Below are 20,420 nucleotides of genomic sequence, written 5' to 3' on the forward strand. Positions count from 1 at the left end.
TAAAATACATAATTGTTAAGAAGCGATACGTATCAGATTTCGGTTTAATTTGAAATATATTTTGTGACGAGGGTAACATTTATTAACTAGACGTTTAGAAAATGGGTAAGACAAATTGGCGTTGACCAAGTTGTATTATTTGTGTATACTATGTATATAATATATAATTTATTTATGAATAGCCTTCTCGCTCGTTTTCGCGTGCGAGGAAAATTAGAAACATTATAAAACGATAAAAAAAATTGTGATCTTGATCGCTGAATCCTGTTGCCTTTACGAACCTGTTATGACAAGTTTTCTGTTAATATTATATAATATTACTATTATTATGTTCAAAGAGCAAATATGAACTTAGTATGACAACAAGGACCTATTCAGGTTAGGATCAGGTTTGTCGGTCGGTACGAATCAATTGCTTTCGACATTTCATGAGTATAGGTATATGCGTCTGAATTCTGATCCCTCCAGATATATTTAACTATATTTGTTACACTATATTATTCTATATTATAACCGTCACCTTATTTATTGTTTTCTTGTTCGAGAAAACTTGGAAATATATTATTAAATTAAATATGTTAAAAAGGTGAAAAAAGGATTGGAGACCCTGAATCCGGTTGTTTTTCCGAGCCCGTACACTTCGCGACAATTTTCCTGTTAGTATTAAATAATATTCCATAATGGAGGCAGATATTCATAAGTTTAAGTGAAGGCCTTACTTCGAACACCTAGGATTTGATAATACCACAAGACAATGACTGAAAAATAGAACTATAGAAGTCAATTATAGATTAAAAATTGGAAATAGATGTTACTATGGCCTAAGAAGTATATTTGATTCGGTAAAGTAGATCACGGTTAAGACCGAAAAATGGAATAAAAAAGGATGAAGAAACAGTATAAGCACTGAAAGGACGCTGGAGAGAGTTGTCGATGGATAGAGATAGATGGTGGCAAATTTGTTTGGAGGGCTGGTCTAGTGGTCTAAAAGGCCAAAACCACCGATAGACAAAAAAATATATTAGAGAACTATAATAATATAGAGCGAACACTTCGTATAGTATGATAACGAAAGGGCCTATCAATCCGGCGCGTCGGTCGGTACAAATCAATTTCATTCGACATTCCTAAGGAGTTCTTGTGCAGGGTTAGGTATGCGTTTGAACTCCGATCCCTCCTGCAAAAATGTCCCACATTGTATTCTACTGTAAATTATAATATTATATAGGCCTGACACCACCGCCGTCGAGTAATCGATTATCGTCTAGCTCGTGGGTTTTTTACCGCGAACAGCTCGGCTCACTGTCCCCCGTGCACGACCCTCGTCTTACAAACGTTTTTTTTTCTTTCTTTACTGCCCGGCCGTGTTATATTTATATATATAATATGGACACATACCTGCAGGAAATCCACCTGCAGGTCGTCGATATTGTTCTTGCCGAGCGCGTAACGACATCTCTGAGGTGGTATGTAATAATATAGACACTGTCTATGTAATAATAATTGTAATGTCGTCTGAGGAATTCTCGAGCCGTCTTCTACACCGAATTCGTATATAATACGCGAAATAACAAAACCAATAGAGGCGTCGGATTTTTTTATTATTTATTTTTTTTTTTTTTTGAGAAAAATACAAAACAAAAAGTAATGGCGCGTAGGAGTAATAATATTTCCGATTTTACGAGTTTTACTGTTGGACGCACAAATTCGAAAAGCTACGGCGTTTAACTGACAGTCCTCAACTTTTCGATAAAATCTCCTGGTAACAATAATAATAATATATAATATAATGTATCGACCGATAAACGTGGGTGTGAGACGACCAGGGAGGGGGGGATCGCACGAGAAACTTTCAAGACCGAAATTCTCGCAACTGGTATAAATCATAACGGAAAATCACACTTGTTGTTGTCATTATAGTTTATCGTCAGTCATCAAAAGATACGGTACCGAACCCATAGCACTTTTCAACCGTTTTGGTCTACGTATCAAAGGTGTGATATTAAATAAAAACAGGAAATAGGAAAGTACGTGTGGGAGATATTATCGTTTCGTATGTTGTGCTGCCAATCTTATAATATTATTTATTACATAATATTCGGATAAAATATCAAGCATAATAATAATAATAATATTACTATCGTAGTTTCTCGGCACGGATGATAATTATAATTGAATGGCCATTGAATATTAGTGCATGTTTTTTTTATTGATTCGAGTGTTTCATATTATATTATTATTATCATAGATATAGGTACAATATTATAGTGATATTATATTTAATATGAAAACTTTTTATCGACGCACTACAGCCTATAATAATATTAATAATATATGGTTGTGTAAACTCAACCGAACGTAAAATACTTTAATATACATTTTATTATATTATGTACCTAGGTATATTAGATTATATTATACCTTTATTTGACAGCAATTTTCCTGACAATTATTGTGCTTCAATGCTGTATACTAGGTAGTTTTTAATATAAGTTCCCGAGTGGAAACTTGTATAATTGCATTTATTGTTAATTGTTATTGTTATTTTAATACTTGATATCGTGTAGTATTGTATTCTAAGCTATATCAGTGTATAAACATGGTATTAATTTATAATTTAGATTCAAATTATCTGATTGTATTATAAATTTATGTTGTATTTGTTTTAACATAAAGACTATTTTATAAATCACCTTTAAGAGCTATAATAATTTTTGGATCTTCATTGGGTGAAGTATGTAAAGGTACAAGAGGGGTTAAACATTCATAGTACATACTTAAAAAATAATAGGAAATTGTAAAATTACGGATAACCTTGAATATGTATTTATATTTTGATAAAAACGATTTAGTTTTTTATAATTAAAAAATTAATAGTGGTAGAGACTTAATATGTTTACCAACAATGTATATTGTGTATAATATCGATTACGTAGAGCAGGGATGGCAAATCCATGGCACGCGAAAATTTTTACTATTATGTTTTGGGCATGCAGTGTTCAAAAGGTTTGCCATCCCTGACCTAGAGTGATTTTTTTTACAAACACCTAAACGTTTTCAAAAATACATATTAAACTTACTACTTACACTATTTTTTTTGGACATTTAAATTTAAACTTTGAAAAAAATTGTATATTTAAACAAAAAATTTAGAATTTAGTTTCTTTTGTTATATTATAAAAATGTTATTTGAAGGAACATGAGACTATTATCGCCAATTCAAAAATTATTATTCGGTATACACAATGAAATTTAAAAAATATTCAGGTTAATTTAAATTTTTAAGCGATTTATTAATTAATTATGCAATGAAAAATATTCATACTGTTTTACTGTTGTACTTCCATAGTTCCATCTATAGTAATATTACCTAGTTATATGAAATAAACCGTCACCGTTTAAAATCGTTTTTTTGTGTACCTAAAATGATTTATCACTCATTAAAATTTAACATCATCAAGAAAGTGACTATTCAACGACGATAAGTACACTTGAAGCTTCTTAACTATACAGCAGAACTGACTTTCCCATTTTATCGACCGTGGCTTTCTTTTACAAGTTTTAGAATTCTGGTACCATACCAGGTTACTGTTATTTCGAGTTATAGGTACAATACGCAAGTTTTCACTAGAATTCTATTGAACTTAGTACCTATGTAAACTTAATCAATACAATATTATGAAAAGTGATTAATGCAATAAAATATCATATATTTGTTTAGTTTTAATAAATAAATAAACAATAATAAATATATAACAATAGTACAATATAAATTAAAAAGCGATTCAATTACTTACTATAATATATAATATACATTTCTTTATAATATTGCATTGTACAAGTTTAAATCAGAGCAAACTATCTTTTACAGCTGTATTCCCCCAGACAGCATTTTGTAATGATAATATTATAAGAGTATTATAATAACGTTATACTAATATTATTCGTTATTATAATGTTATAAAAATATTATTATACAAAAAATGGTTGTCTGGGCCTTGTCATAGACATTTTTACTTTTAAAATAATTGAATTAAAAAATCGAAAGTTGTCGTTGAAAGTATTTTATTTTTTTTACAATAATTTTCTTACTCCGACATTCAGAAATCAAAACAATTGTTTTGAAAATATTTTCATCGACTGTTGTATTATCACTTGAGCCCAACGAACATAATATTATATCAATACATTTTTATGATATATATTGCATTAATATCAAATAATTGTACAAAAACGAATAACTGATGATTTTTTTACCCGCGTCGAGTCATAACGTTTAATCACATACCTAAAATATTATATTTTTGGTGGTCACTATGCGAAATGATAAATATCGATTAATTTACGTGACTTAACACCCATTGTCCTTGTCATTGTTTGGTTGCCATAGCAATTGTAATGGTCAGAAAATATGGTCCTCCCAAAACAAATACATCTCTAGCAAAAACCTAAATGTACCTACCTTTTAAAAAACATATAATATATCTTTAGTATAAATATAGGTTTATTATATATTTAAAGAAATAATATATATTCATGCATAAAAACTATTGATAATTTTAAAATTTGACCTCCCGATTGCACCAACTAGATTCCTTTTCCCGTCGAACAAGATACTGTTGAAGAAAATCGAAGCAGTTTTACTGCCCCAAACGGTGGTGACATACACAAAAATAAAAAATAAAATAAAACAAATCATTATAAAATCAATACATTCATCGCTCCGCTCAGAATCTAAAAACATTTATACATATTATGAATCGTACACTGCGGTTAAGTATATTATATTGTACGATTATTTTAATTTAGAGAATAATCTCATACTCTCCTGTGATATTCCACGCGTGTACGGGATGTAAATGTATATTTTAAGGTTCTTCTGCGTCATGCTATAAAGTCAGACGGTCGATTAAACATCAAACGCCAAAGTTGTATGCGTTTTCAAGACTTGGAAACGATAACGTGCAATAATTACATTAGATATATACGTAAGAAATAACCCACGGCGTCGGTGTATTTCCTAACATGCTGTTGAAATGTACACGGTTTAATCATGCATAGCATGTATATGTATACAGTTAAACGCGCACATCTTTGAATCTTTGATGTGCCGTATAATAATTATTATTACAACTTTAATACGCTAATATATTATTCTGAAACTCTTTTGAACAACCCAAAATATTACTTTGCATACGATTCGCAACGCGTGTAAAAATCGTATCATAATATTATATAATATATAGCCATATAGCTACGTCATATTAATAATTGATATTTTTTGTACAAGAGAAAAAACGGTAAGTATCATCGTTGAAAAAAAATATCACAGATAATTCAACTTAAAAATCCAAACGGTTATACGTTTTCATTTGCGTTTGTCATTAAATCCAATAATCTCGATCCATTTTTATTTTACGATAATGACTACTGGAAGGACATTGAACCACTATCACTGCATTCAGACCGAATCCACCTCGGTTATACCCCGGTAACCACGGTATCTACGTCACACAATAATCGTCAAAACGCGCCCTCCCTAAAAAAATAAACGCAAAGATATTTTTTCCGGAAATCGTTATATTAGCGACGCGCGCTGGTGCAAAGACTTAAAATGCTAAAACGAAAAAAATATATATAAAAGATTATCATTATTGTTAAAATGCATTGCAAATATATTCAAGCAGGCTACTACTGCAGTATATATATTTTTTAACACCATAATATTATGCGGACGGAGATCGATCGGCTGTCGTTACAATGGAAACTAACGGGACATTATACTAAACACTAACTGGATCAGCGGTACGATGTGCATCCGGGGTGACTAAAGGGACTTGTTGGGGCGAGGGCGACTCTATTCGCAGAACCCTTAAAATCAAAAAAATAAATAAAATGAATAAATACCTCTGGCGCTATAAATTTTCAGACGTCTATCTTCGGTGTTTTAGGAAAAAAAATGTTTATATTATAATCGATTCGATTTAATGTATTCATGACTGTATATGTCTTCGTAAATATTATATATAGATGTAAGTAAAATATATATATATATATTATATTATATACATATTATTGTATAGACTTATTTTGGTAAAGATATTTTCGACCAAAACCGCGTTTTAAATCATATACAGGTTAGAATTGAATAAACTTGAAAAACTTCTCAAGTAATAATTATAGGTATAATCGGTGCAGTCCTATATTAATCGGATGAGATAATACGCTATTCTAATAAGAATTGATTTTTTCTTAGTTTTAGAGGTTATTTTTTTCCGATCAATAAATTAAAATGTGTATAATATAATATTTACATAATAGTATATTACGCATTGTATACATAATTAGTCCGATGCTGCTCAACGTTCACGTAAAACACTACCAATAAAATATTTTTAAAAACAGTACCTAGGTATAGTTGATAATCGTAGTGAACAATGAGGAAATTCTGGAGCGACAAACGTTGAAAACGTTTGATAACGGAGAAATTCGGAACGTCCGGTTGCTAAACGAAGCTGTAAATGTTTGCAAACATTGCAAACGCCATAATCCAGCGTTTGGTCTGTTTCGTTCTGGTAACCAGAACCGTGGTTGTTTTTGTTTATAATATTGCCGTTATCGTTATCATAATTCACGACTTATCATGGTTAATTTTTTTTTTATGTCTTACACCACGACTACGGTTAAACAAAATACCGCACTACACCAAGCGCTCGCGAATTTCTACGTTTTCAACGTTTTAAACGTTAGCGTTCGTTCTGCAAAACGTTTGCCGCTCCAGAATTTCCTCTATGTCCTTGTTATGCAAATTACTAGTGTAGATGAGGTGTTTGGTATCACCGTCGAAATGCATCTGTTTACGAAATGAAAATGTATATGCTCGAGAATTTACCCGGAAATTGTACGAGAGACTTGCGCTTCGCCGGTGCAGAAACCTCAAATCCTAAAACGACAGTCATTCCTAGGTGATTTATTTGTATCTGTTTTTTGACTCTCCTTTTTTACGTACACACGTCAGCTGATATCATAATATATATATATATATATATATGCGCTTATTGTTATACGTTTTGTGGAATGCCTACCGCGACTGTATAAATGTTTAAGAATTAGATTATTATTACCGTCGGAACGTCATCTCATCGGAACGATCTTTTCACAGCATTAACTGTATATAATATCCTACGACTAAACGATATTATGCAGACCGAGATCCGTCATCGACTGTCGTTGCAAACGAACGCGGACGAATGACGACCGATGATAACATATTATATCATTGTATCCAACACAGGAACAGCCATACGATATTCACCGAATGTATAATATATACCACGGTTACACGTTTGTCATAATATTATAAGGTAGGTATTAGGTATCTACCACGTGGGCTGAACTGTTCACTGCAACGACGAAGAAAATAATAAACATCGGCCAAATAAGGCCTCTGCGATTTTTATTGTTTTGATATAAATATCTTAACACACTGATGGATACCATAGTGACAGTAGGTACCTAATATGAATCGTTTACGTAGGATTACGATACTTCTTCACCTGTATTATAGCAGTATATAGTACGACTGATTTCATATTAATACGGATCAACATCTATATTTTTTTTACCTATATCAGTGTTTCTTGAAGAAACTTTTTTCCAATGGTATCAAATGAGAGCCGACATCATCGGACTGCCCCACTTTGCGTTGCATTAGACATGTTTCATAAAAAATAATACTAATGCTAAGACGTATACATTGTCTATTCTTAGTATTTGGATATTTTATTTTTTTAACGACCACTTTATTGACTTTTACTGTGTTTATTCACACTGAAGATATACGTTTTACATGAATTAATAATAAAAATGTGTAGAATTAATAGTTAATACATACCTTGATACGTAATTCGCAATTTGTTATGAACTCGTGTTGTATCTGTAAAACAAAAAAAAAAAAAATGCATTTGATTAACAAATGTAAGCAATTTGAGGACTATGGGTGAAACAGTGTGGTCTGTGATCTACTGCCGCGTTATATAATAATTCCGTTTGATGGCATCACGTCTTATGTTATATTTTACACGTGCGTAATATTTAGTTATTTAAAATAAATTATGATGGAGACAGTGAATCGTCGGACTGGCTTATAGGCAAGCGTGCCGATGCGGCCGGTGGTGCTTATAATAATATGTGAACAGACGGTAGGAGTGGTTAAAACATTAGTTATAATAATATCTGGTTAGGGGTAGCGGTATTTGGGAATGGAGTTGACTACCGGCAGCGATTGAGCAAGCGGCTACTGACCGGTGAATTGAACTCGTGTACAGCGATACTTAATCAAGAGGTATAAGCTACTATTATAAAGCATTCCTAGAAAAATGTATAAATGCCAAATGGTATAAAAGTGGTATCCCGCATATTATCATATCGCCCGCCGCAGCAAAGAAGGTCGTATCTCTGTTTTTACAAAAATTTTTTTTTTCAAGTTGTCATAATTAGTAAAAGTTAACTTTTTTTGTGCAATTCCCGCGTAAACGGTAGTAAATGAATTTCATTGTATACAGCGTCTTTGATTGTTTTATGCAACTATCATCTTCGCGGGAGCTACACAAAAACAGATAATATGACAACTTGAAAAAAAAATGTTAAAACAGAGATACGACATTCATCGCTGCGGCTGGCGATATATTTACATGGCTTCAGTGTACGGAACTCATTGTATGTGTATAAAAAAAAACATTTTGACACTTTCGAAAAAAGAAAATATTCAATAATTTCGTAATTTACTAATAAACGCATCGATCAAGCATCCGAAAAAAGTGATTGCAGCAAACAAACCATTTGCATTGAATATAAAATCATCATTACCTCTAATAATCCACTATTATAGATACTTTCAATAAGAAATTCTACTATGGGAGCATGATAAAAGTACTTATTTCAAAAATTGCATCCGGTACTCCAACACAAGCAAACCCAGAAAACAGACATCTTTTCATGAAAGCAGTGAGCAAAACCACTTTGTGCGGGGTATTGTTTTGAAGTTTACCACAAAGAATTATAAAATTGAAGAAGACTTTGAAAGTTAAGTTTGACGTCTTTATGTTTTTCTTTTTAAATAAAATAAGGTGTATATTGTTATGTTAAATAGCGTTATAATAATATAAAATATATTGTTAACTTTTGAAATAAGAGTATGGATTTTTTCGCTTTAGATTACGAAAGATTTTTTAATTAATGTTTTATTATGTTCAAAAATATTGTTACTGCATATTAATTAATGTCAAATTACTGACCGACTTAGGCTATTATAGCTTTTTCTGTGTACGCTCAACACTACTATGCTATATAGGTAATATTAATAATAATTTCATCACTGCTCTAATAGCGGCAATATAGAAAAGTGCGTGCCAGTGATGGGCATTTGAGAGACGGTAAGTGTCGGATATTGTCCAAAATGTACGACACGACAGCTAAGGTCACAGCGAGGTATCAATAATCCGTATAAAAAAATACAACTACATATTATAATATAGAATAATTATGATTAACTTTCATCTCACTTAGAATTTTTTTTATACAATTATGTAATTTTAAAATCGTAGCATTATATTATAATACACCTATAGGTCGATATTTTTTTCAGCATCAACTCTGTTACCTACAAGAGCTGTGATAACGTGTAGACCAAAGTCGGTCATCCGTGACGGTGACTTATAATGAAGTGGACCGGACAATGTATATCGACGACGGGACGTCAGAGTGCGACGAAAATGTATTGTATATATTAGTATGCGTATCACCGCGCTTGACCAGAGACTCACTTAGGTTCACCCGCGGGTGCAGCGATCGGTAGTGTGGAGGTGGTGAAATTGGTATGAGACGGTAAGTAGTGTGAACGATATTATTTATAGTTAAAATTGTTTAGCTGCAGCAATACGAATATCAATGATATTCCAGTTAAGTAAAATTCTAATAATACATATTACCAGTGGATATTATAAGATTGTGGTCGTGGGGAGGGTAGTTAAAATACATCAGAGATTTGGCACACTTATTCGAGATTAACATTCGCGGCAAACGCACGCATAGATTCTTAGAATTTTTGCAACAATTAGATAACGGCGAGACCGAGTTAAGATCACAAAGACGTCGTACACAATATTACAATGTTTAATAACGAATTGGCGGCAAACTCGGTGGTCGGTGATTCTTAGAACCGCCACGTTCGCCACGAACCAACGGTATCGAGTTAAATCGCACAAAGACGCCAAAGGATATTGTACAAGAACAACTAAACAGCAGTTAGTCGGTCTTCTTTGATCACCTTTGGTCTGTGTACCCGTTAGTACCTACAGGCGAGATTCCACAGGAATACGGGCCGGATACGCGTGCGAATCGGAATATTATTAGGTAGCACAACACTAGCACTCCAACACAGCTCACGGGACTTAGATTGGTCTTGGCATCGTTACAAGTCCATTCCAGTGTCTATAGCCCCCCCCCCCCCAGCAATTTACTGTGTTGACCTTGGAATTTCATCAATATTAATAAAAAGTATAGATAAAAGACATCTATATATATATAAAAATAAATGTATGTGTGTCAGTGTGTGTGTCCATGTTATCATGGCAACCATTTATATATTATTTTGAGATTTTCGTCGGTGTGTATCTCCGTATTACCATGGCAACCAAAATTATATTTTATTTTGAAATTTCCGATAGAAATGTTTTGTATATGAATGGTTGCCATGGTGATATGTAAAGTTCATATAGAGTTGGCAATTTTGATGGGCAACGAAGTGAACGGGATCAGATATTTTTATACACATAGATAGATTATACCTCTGAGCAGAAGATAGGCTAATTTAAAAGGGAGAGGGCCAACCCTGGGAGGTGCTCAAACAGGGATTTTGATATTTCTACGGACATTTTTGTTTATAAATGGTTGCCATGGGTTTTGAAGCTATTATAATAATAATGATTGATTGCCGGGAAACGAAGTGCACGGGATCAGCTAGTATTATATATTTTGTATGTTTTGTATTTTTTTGTGAGACTTAGCCCCCCCCCCCCCCTATACAAAGTTTCTGATCTATTCCCAGTGGCTTTTCAGCTCCTATAACGTATACGAGTGGTCGCTCCCCCCCCCCTAGTCCGGGACCCTGCGTATAGTAAATATTAAACGGTACATTACTATACCACCCTCTGGTATAGCTGCTTTCATTCTGTCCACGAATAGTTACCGTTCACTGTTTAAAGTAAATACCGTCGCATCGTATCATATCGGTATCGACACGCGACTATTGCATACGCCACCACCCTCGTGTCCTGCAAACGACGTCTCGTGGGAATGTCTTATAGAACGTGTAGAACGATCATCATCCCTACGCGGTGGGCGAGCGGACCGAATACACGGAATGTTCGGTTAATCCGGTAACGATTTAGGGGACTGTGGCGGCGTATATGCGAGCGATAATAGAGTGGTTTTACACGCCGCTCGGTGGTGTTCGTCGTCGGGGCGGTCGGTTTGGGGGGGGGGGGGGGGTAAGTACGCCGGCGAATTATTTTAAGCGCTCGAGTTATTTCGCCACCGGTTCATTTAACGAGGCAACGGGAGAGAAAACTTATTTCATTAGGGACAGCGCGTGTACCCCCCTCGGCCCCTTCCCCTCCCCGCCTGGCACCTCTTAACCGACCGTGTGAGAGTGTCATGGTGATTTATTCGTGAGTTTCGAATTATTCGTCGGCAACCACGGTGGCGGCGCCCGCCGAAAACCCTATACTCTGTGTGGACCGGTGCCGCCGCTCCCGAAACGCATGGCAGTACGCATATATACCTATATTCCGTGCACGAGAGTGCATACGCTAGTATGTGGGTGTGCGGGTGTGCGGGTGTGGGTGTACAGATTCAAAGGCGGCGGACAAACGGTCGGTCGATCGATCGATCTATATTTAGATAGTCAGGCGGCCGGAACAAGAAGTTAACAGCTAACCGAAGAGTAATAAATTACGTCTGGGACCCTTTAAAACTTCTAACTTAAATTCTCCAAGAGTATATATTCCGAAACGGCGAAACGTCGGTTCGAATTTTTCCCCATTTCGCCGACGCCGCCGCCGCCACCAACTCGGCGAATACGTATAATATAATAATATTATTATACGTAAAGTCACCGCGGACCTCGCATGATTTCGCGACAGAAACATAATATAAATTCTCACTTGAAAGGACGGCCGCGTATATTCTGGCACGCGGTCTTTAGACACACACACAATATTATTATAATAATATACCTATAAAGGGAAATAATAATAATATAATAGTCGTTCGCCCCGCCCACAACTGACGAGTATGTAAAGCGACAACAGCGATGGGGAGCAAAAAAAAAAAAAGCAATAACGGCATAAATAAACAAACAAACCCCCCCCCCTCCTACCCTGCGAAATGTCTCGTCGATTCCAATCGAGGACGTCTTCCCCTTTTTAGTCATATTAATAATTTATATTGTACGACGTGTCGTCTGCGGTAGGAGACCACCGCATGATGACGACGACCACATCACTCATCCGTCCGCATACGCGAATGACCGTGGTTATAACCGAAATGGTTCGTCGCGTTTTACGTTCGGTATACGTTGTACAATGTTAAACGGATTTACGTACGACTATGACGATACCGCGGCCGTGCACACACACACACACACACACACACACACACACACACACACACACACACACACACACACACACACACACGTGCGCGCGCACACACGTTCAAGCGGATATTAACATAACAACAACGCGAGTAAACTTTAATTAAAAAAAATAGTACCGCACAATATAATATTATGTACCATATTATTAAATTGTACGGAAAGAAGGGCATGTGGCTAAATGTTAAATAATTTTTAACTAGTATAATTTGTATTATTAAAAAAAAAAAAGTAAGCGACTAAAAATTATACTCTATATAAGCTTTCCTTGTACGATGATTTTAATTTAATGGGTTAACTCTTAAATCCATTGTGGTCGTGGTCCTTTTACAATATAATTTTGTTTTAACTCATTTGAAAAATAAATGTCGTGGAAATACAACATTATGATGACATGTTTACGACTTGTAAACAACGCAGTAATATTTGACATTAAGTCAATGTACTTTGAAATGTTCTTTTAAGTAGTAATAATGTTTCTATTTTTATTTTTTCAAATACATTGTGGTAAGATAATATTATAATTTTGTTTCAAAACGATATTTAGAAATCTACACTCAATGCAAAATATTACGTAGTGATTATATTATTATCTGTGTATTTAACATAAGACTGAAATGGGTATTCTTTATGATCGGTTTTCTATCTGTACACTGTAACCATTTATCCAACTGTCTAGCGAGTTTAAAAAAAATAAATATATTAAGCACACAATATGGAACAGGTTTTAAGCATGGAAAATTAGATACGCATCCTCCGCTCATTACTTCGCCTCTATCGTAGTTCCCCACTCAATCATGCCATAGAACAAAATCAACCAATGAGACGTGCGCATACTAGTACAGCTGTGATGATACCTATGTAATTTATCTAATTTGTCATGATTTTAAGTATGATTACAAATGTCCACCCAGGATACACTTTAGACGCCATCAGCTGTTCGGTTTTCAAAGCGACCATTTTAATATATTATTTTATTAATAATGAAAATTATTTTATATTTTGTGCAAACTTCTTAAATTACAATTATAATGTACAATATTTGTACAGGTGTAAAAAAACACGGTAAGACACGACACGACTAGGACGAAAAATCATTCGAGTTACATAGAGTGTTAACGATCGGATAACGAATTACGATACAAACGATTCACTGTTAATATTATATAATTTTATTTTTCCGTTTTGGATATTTCGGCATATTTGGATTTTAGTTTAGATTTTCACAATCAGTGGCTCATAATATTATATATTTTGATTAGAATTTTTACCATTCCGATTGTAATAATGTTCATATTTGTTATAATTTATTTATTTTGAAAAATATTGTATTAAATACTACATAATTATTACAAAATAATTAATGTTGTTGAACACAACACAAAGCCAGAAAATTGGCTTTTGTTTTATAATAATTTATGCTACAATCAATTTTTTTTCTAAATCATCTTCTTGAAATTATTATTGAAATATTTAGGTAGGTAATGATGCAACTAAAAATTATTTTAAAATACTCACAAATTTTAAGATGGGTAATTTGAAAAATGGGTTTAAAATATATATTTTTTTCTTTTCTTACAATCCCATGATGACAATCAACCACAATTTATTATATTTACAGCATCACTCTGCGTATAATTTTGATTAGTTTTTTAAACTATAAAACTAAAGAGACCGTTTTAATACCAACTAAACACCAAATATCAGTACATCGCAATCCGAAGACAGTATCTACTACAATCGAATTTTTTTTAACTTGAGCCCGGCAACTATGGCCATTAGATATTGTAGAGATTATGTATTATGGTTGGTAGAAACGGTAGGGTTTCTATGGTTGTTTCAGTAGGTAAGCAACACGTATAAGTATGGCAAGGTTTTAGCTACTACGAACCCAGGTGGTCACCCGTCCGGAAACTCGTAGCAGTGGAAATTAGTTACTCTCAGTCACATTACATAACTTATAGCAGCCAACGCGCCGCGTCAAGCCACAGACAAATTTGCAACAGCTTTATTCTTTTATAATTCGGATTTCGGGTGGAAAAATACTTAGAGGTGCCTCTTTCACCACCATAACCCTAGCTCTTATCACAAAGTCTATTCCGAAAGTCATATCAAAAGGCCCCAACGGGCAATGGTCAAAGATGGTCACGCCAACGAGTTTTCCTCTGATTATTCACAAAAAAACATATACAGAATAGTCCAAATAGTTACATAAATTCTCCAACCAGTAAAACTGACCTAAATACAAATGAACCATGTTCTGTCCAAAATAATCAAAGGTCCTCGTTACTAAACGATCTTCTCTATCTAAACAACAGCATTTACTTTATCTCTACCAAATCGTTAAGACGTTATGATATGTATTCTATAATTTGCTAGTTATTGAGATAGAAACTAAATGAAAGTTGAACCATCACCACCAACTCCTCTACCTCCATCAATATCTTATACTAAATCTGCAAATAACTTTGAACTACTTTGTACGACAAAGTAAATAATACATAACAATATAACATAAATACTCAATGACGATGGTCAATTTATCTGTAGGTTGTATGCTTTTTAAATGGTATCAAGCAAACCACTAATAAGCCAAAATCCTACAGACTAATATCAAATTCTTAAAAATTCTTACAAGACAGCAATATTCCGAGCACCATATACTCATTACAAATTAAACAAGAAAGAACATATTTTAGAGTCATTGTTATATATTAATACATAGATTGTAGATAAATATAAAAAAAATATTTTTCTATACAATTGTATATTAAATATAAAACAAAAGTATATTTTGTTCTAACTCATAAAAACAAACAGATAATATATTGTAATAACTGATTAGCCTGAAGGAATATTGCAGGATACAAAAATGGCAAATGTCTAACAAACATATAACGAACATTTTTTTTAGGAGATCTTTGTAAATATCATCATATCATCATCTATTATAGAATATTATATTCTATGGATACGAAATCATGTCTTAAATTAAATATTCAGCGTCGTTTCAATAAATTGTTAATATTGCTTAAAAATGTTTTCATGTTTCAACCTTATTTAGGTACAATATTATATATGTAAATGTGGTAATAATAGGAACGTGGTAGGAGACAGAAGAGCAAACAGTAGCAGGGTGACATCGCATGTTTATGGATTATTAAAAATGAAAGAATAAATTATTAAATCTTTTTTTTTTTCGGCAAAATGAATCCAAGTTGGATAATATATTTTGTTAGTTTCTTTATAGTTATTTGTTTTTCAATACCTCCGAGCTGCTGAACTAATGAAAACAAATGTATATTATTATTATCTGACCATAAAATGACAACGGTATTATAGGTGTGTAACAGTATATATACCTAATGAGAAATAATAATAGGTAATAAAATAACTCATTACAATCCGAGCTGATCTTCAGCGTTTGGTTTTTTGGTAAATAGACAATAACAAATAATATAACTATAATACGCGTCGTAAACTATATATTATATAGACATACACGGCATTACAATGTGTCTATTGTAATATGTATTCATAACATTATTTATACCTATATAGTATACATATATATATGTATGTATATATATTTTGTTAAGCTTCTAATAATTTAATAAGAATTTTGACGCATACGTATTACGCTTTCCCTGGTTTCGAATTGAATCCGAAATATCCAATTACACGGTAACTGAGAAAGAAAAAGTACCTAAGATGAAAACGAAAAAAAATTGAAAAAAAAACCCGCTACACGCGTAGCTATAGAGCCTCAATCCGACAAACTCGTACCCATTTGTTCTTATATACGAAACAAAGATGAGTAATGATGGTCATAATTGGCTGCAATTTCGCGAGAGGTGAAAGCGTGTCGATTTATTTCACCCTCCCGGCTCAAAGGTCATTTTTATATGATTCGCAACGAGTTGTTATTATTATTATTTGTGTGCGGGGTGGGTGGGAGGGGGGGAGAGGCGACACCCCAAGTTTCTTGTAGATTTGCAGGCGGCGGCGGCGGCGGCGGCGGTGGTGGTTCGTTGTAATCATGTGCGCGTTGTGCTCGCGTATTACGTGACTAGAAATAAAACGCTATAAATACAAGCGAGGGAGAGAAAATCATAACTTGACTGTGTAGTTGCACTACACGTGTTAGAGGACAAATAGATTTCAATTTTTTTTTTCGGTAGACTTTCAAGACCGCCGCCCCCGTCCACGAGCCACGGGAGATGGAAGATATAGATGTGAGTTTCCTTTTTTTTTTTCCACCGGAACTTAAATTACAGTGCACACCGGACGTGTAGTTCGTGTATATATATATATTATTATATTATATATAGATGGACGGCGTGGGGAATTCTGGAAATATTGTTTGGACGTGAGAGGGACGAAATCTCTTCCGGTTTTAAAAGCTCTGTTATGAGAGCAAATTGAAATGATTGTGAGATAAACCTCAGGCAACAATTTTTATAACCCCCTCGGAGCGGTGTTATCATCACGGGTCCACCCCCCCCCCCCCCACCGCCTCCCAACCCAACGATGGCAATTATAATGCACTTTCCACTGAAATCGCCCGAGGAGTCACTTTAACACGTACAAATTTATATCACTGGTCGAGAACGAGTTCTGCGTTTTAAATGGATACTTGGTTACATGATTAAAAACCTGGTAAAAATAATTATTAAGACTGTGAAAAAAAACAATTATATATATTAAAACTCGAGACACCTATTTGAAACGCGCGTGAAATTAATTTCAAAACGAATTTCAACAACTTTTTTATGTAAATTGTTCATTTGCAATGAACGGTATTAAACGAGTGTTGATATTGTATTAAAAACAAAATTAAAAGCAACAAAATAAACATAATATTAATGTTATGATGACTATGAATTTCGTGGTATATTTTTAAATATACCTAGAAAAATTTCTATGGTGTTTTTTGGTGAACATTTTAAAATCAATTAATTCTAATATTTACTACTAATATTTTCGATTTGAACTCAATACCGTTGTAATATATAATATTTTAGTTTCAAGGGTTGTTGGTAAGACTTGTTTTATACTAGGTATATATAATAGATCATTTAAAAAGTGTGATGTATTAATCAAGGGGCAAATGATAAAGTTAAAAAATTAAACTACATCGAGCACCGTGAAAAAATTTAGGGAATATTAAAAAATATGTAAATGGGTATTTTGTTGAAAGGAACCTTATACTCCTTAGTTACATATTTGAGGAAAATAGTTTAATGGTAAATTATTTACATTCTTGTGTAAGCCCTACTAAACCCATTGTTTGGTGCGAAAAAAAACCATTAGATTAAAAATTGCTGTTTCTAAAACATTATTTTGAATTCTTCATAGATCATAGGTACCTACTATAATATGTTAAAACTTAGATATACACCATATATGCGCATATATGGAATTATTATCCATATGGCCAATGGCATTCTATTGCGGTGTATTACATAAATTATAATTATTTTCTAAAATGCAGTCATTTTTAACTTTGAAACAAAATTTTTAAGATTTTGTATTTTTAATTTATCGAAAATGTATTAATTTCAGAAGTGTAACATTATATTTTTTGAAATTATAAAATATTTTAATTCACTAAAGGGCAAGTCCGTTGTAGTTTTTTGCTATTTATGGAAAAATTGTGATACATCTAATATTGTTTTTCGTTAATTTATAGTGATGCTATTTAACAGGATAACAGCACACCTTTTGTTTTCTCTTTCTGACCCACTCACCACACTGCTGATTTACGTTCAGCAGAACCAACCCTGTGTTGTTACTTTTAATGTTAGAGTGAATTTATCTATTATCAAACTTTAAGCATTACCTAGCTGTGTCCTTATACGCTGGCCTTTTCACAATATTTTAATTTTTAAACAATTTATAAGCATGTTTTCATTGTTATAATTTAAACGCTCATACCTTACGGCTTACATACAAATTAAAATATCATATAATAGGTAGCCAACGTACACAGACAATAATGTTCTTAACTTAAAGTTTGATAATCGGTGAATTCCCTCTGATATTAAAATTTAAAAGTAATAACATATTATGATTCGTTCTGCTAAACGTATAACATATTTCGCTCTGTTTCGGCGAGTTAGAGGGAGAAAACAAATAGTTCGCTGACATCCTCTTAATCAAAATCATATCATGGTGACGGCTCTTCAAGGCAAATCATAATAATATTCAGAAAAAAAAATTGGTTGCGTAATTCCAGTCAGATATAGAAGGCGGGTTGTAATAAAGGGATAGGTATACTCTTCGAACGCGAACCATATAGGTAATATACGTGTACCACGCCGGACTTAACGACATATAAATTAAATTTATTGCACAATAAATCTAGAGTGGGAAAACCACTGATAGTTTTTAGATTTTCATAGAGAAAAACTGATGTATTTAATTATTGATATTGTTTTTAATTAGTTTATACTAATGATATTTAAAATTTAATCGAAATTAGGCATATACGATTAAGGTTCTTCGATGTAAATTATTATAATCAAGAGAAAAAAAAAGTTGGACGAATGGGTACTGCTCATCTGTACAGTAATTGTCGACCATGTCGCTGTAATGGATGTTTTATATTTGAACTCAATGATAAATCATTGCACATGAAAAACGATTTTGAGCGGAGACGTTGTGTCAACCTGGCATAGTACTTGTATTAATAATCAAATTGAATAATTAAAAAAAAAAAATTAACAAAAATCGCAATTATCCCATGGCTATAAATAGCGTAACTTTCCGGTAAACTTTTTTTTGTCGATAAAGGTATAGAACAGTCCGTCGGGAATCTTTTATCAAAATGTCTTATATATTAGGTATATGAAAACAAAAACATTTATGAATTTCTAATTAAAAAATAATTGTGAAATTTTCATGGATTTTAATGAATTTCATCAACATTTTAACTTTAAATGAAGACGAAAAACAATTGTGCCAATGTAACTTTAATATTTTTAAACTGCTGTACGTGTTAAAGAAACTTATGAGGCCCCCTTAATTAAATTCGCAAGCTTGTTTTCCCGACACTTTCGAAAACTAGTGGGAATTTTCAATTTCAACCTCCCAAACTCGTTATGATTAAATTCACTTTTCTGTAAGAAAATATGCCTTTATGTCAAAAATTGGAGCATTTTTACCACCCCAAATTTCGATGACAGACAGAAAAAAACACACACACATCTGCATTTTAATCGCTACACTCAGAGTTTAAAATTGATTGCGTAATTATATGGTCGTATATTGCATATCATATATGATAATTAATAATAATAAATGATTTAAGCACAGGTGTAATAATATGTTACCACTAATTATCAGTATAGTTTTTGACTCGTTTCGCGGTTAACATTTTTCGGTAGGTGGGTTGTAATAAAGATGTGATGGGTAGGCACTCTTCGACCATAATATTATGTATACAGTATACCGCGCTGGACTTAACAACATATAAATTCAATTTATTGCACAATAAATCTAGAGCGTTCACGAATTCGTTTTGACCATTAGTGTTTTTGCTGTGTCTATATTGCGCATAAGTTTCGTACTCTGATAATTCCCATTGCCCGCGTGCACGCCTTTATTATGTCATATGATAATGTCATATTATGTTTGCGCTTACTATAGTAGGTATTATATACATAATTATTGTATTTTTCAACTTTCAGAATAGTTTCTGGTA

The 20,420-nt window shown here is 33.2% G+C and overlaps 1 protein-coding gene across 6 annotated transcripts in view; it reads right to left on the reverse strand.

Annotated features, from left to right (window-relative positions):
* The window catches only part of LOC100159515, a 383,802-nt gene that overhangs the window by 222,445 nt on the left and 140,937 nt on the right, over nt 1-20,420 (reverse strand). For all 6 annotated transcript variants that reach the window (XM_029487770.1, XM_016801133.2, XM_029487768.1 and 3 more), the window contains exon 5: nt 7,895-7,936. The gene's annotated coding sequence lies outside the window, so the exon portion shown is untranslated. The remainder of the gene's footprint in view (nt 1-7,894; nt 7,937-20,420) is intronic.

Source organism: Acyrthosiphon pisum, chromosome A1 (assembly GCF_005508785.2).
Source record: "Acyrthosiphon pisum isolate AL4f chromosome A1, pea_aphid_22Mar2018_4r6ur, whole genome shotgun sequence".
NCBI classification, from domain to species: domain Eukaryota; kingdom Metazoa; phylum Arthropoda; class Insecta; order Hemiptera; family Aphididae; genus Acyrthosiphon; species Acyrthosiphon pisum.